Here is a 1,550-nt window from a genome sequence, read left to right as displayed (position 1 = left end):
TTCAACAAGTCGTTCAACAGAAAACATCGAAGCAGTTCGTGAGAGTGTTGCTGAGAGTCCAGGAACATCAATTCGGCACCGTGGTCTTGAATTGGGCATTTCGAGAAGCTCTCTACAACGTATTCTCACAAAAGACTTGCATCTTTATGCTTACCAAGTTCAATTGACTCAAGAACTGAAGCCTACTGACCACACAGCAAAGAGAGTTCGTTGAATGGATTATGGAACAACAACAAGTGGATGCTTATTTTTCGAACAAAATCATCTTCAGCGATGAGGCTCATTTTCATCTTGATGGCTTCGTTAATCGACAAAATTGTCGCATTTGGGGGGGGGGGAGTTCAGAAAATTCACGAGTGATTGTTGAGAAACAAATGCATCCACAACGTGTCACTGTTTGGTACGGATTTTGGGCTGGAGGCATCATTGGTCCATTCTTCTTCGAAAATGCTGCTGGTAAGGCAATAACAGTTAATGGTGCTCGCTATCGCGACATGATAATCTAGTTTTTTGTGTCTAAATTGCAATATATGGATGTGGACGACATGTGGTTTCAACAAGATGGCGCCACATGCCATACAGCCCTATGGGTATGGCATGTGGCATTTATTACTGCATGAGTTTTCCTGGTGTGTAATTTCCCGTTTTGGTGATCAGAATTGGCCGCCCAGATCATGTGACTTAATGCCTTTGGACTTTATTCTTTGGGGTTTTTAAGGTTTATGCCAACAAGCCCAGGACCACCCACGCCTTGAAGGAGGAAATTGAACGCTGTATCAACGAAATTCAGCCACATTTATGCAAAACGGTTATGGAAAATTTCGACAAAAGAGTGCGTATGTGCCAGCAAAGCCGTGGAGGCCATTTACCCGATATGCTATTCCATGCATAACCATATACTGTATACTTTATGAATCAATAAGAAATTACAATTTTTAATTAAAAACCTGTGTTTTCTATCAAAATTACTTCTTGCGTGAATTTTGGGACACCCTGTAGAAGTGAAACATGCACCATAAAAAAAGAATATTTGAAAAACTAATTCAAACAGCAGAGATTAAATTTCTCAGAAAAACAACTGGATATACCAAGATGAAGTATAAAACAAATGAAGAAATTTTACAATTTCTGAATATAATTACTGTAAAAGTAAATATAAACAAAATTGGTTAGAACTTTTAAACCGAATGGACAATAGAAGACTGCCGAAAGTACTATATGGAATATAAATAGATGGAAAAGGAAGAAATGGAAGAACCAGGAAGCGATTGCATAAGCCTAAAATGCATGATAGGAAGATGTAGAAGACCTTTTGGAATGGACGGACAGTTGTTTCTGCTATAACTCCCAAAGTGGGTGAGCTCACATCTACCGATGACTAAGGAGATATCGATGCAAGAGTGCAGCAGATAACTACTGCCTGCTCATAATCCTAAATTCTAACAAAAATATGATTGCTTGAAGTAATATGAATTCTGGTGACAGTTATTCTGAATTTCAATATTAAAAAACTTTCATTAAAGAAGAGGACAAAATCTCTCTCAGTGCTT

Source organism: Typopeltis vanoorti, chromosome 22 (genome assembly GCF_054136105.1).
Source record: "Typopeltis vanoorti isolate ZY-2024b chromosome 22, IOZ_Tvanoo_1.0, whole genome shotgun sequence".
Classification (NCBI taxonomy): Eukaryota; Metazoa; Arthropoda; class Arachnida; order Uropygi; family Thelyphonidae; genus Typopeltis; species Typopeltis vanoorti.
This window is presented reverse-complemented; position numbering follows the sequence as displayed.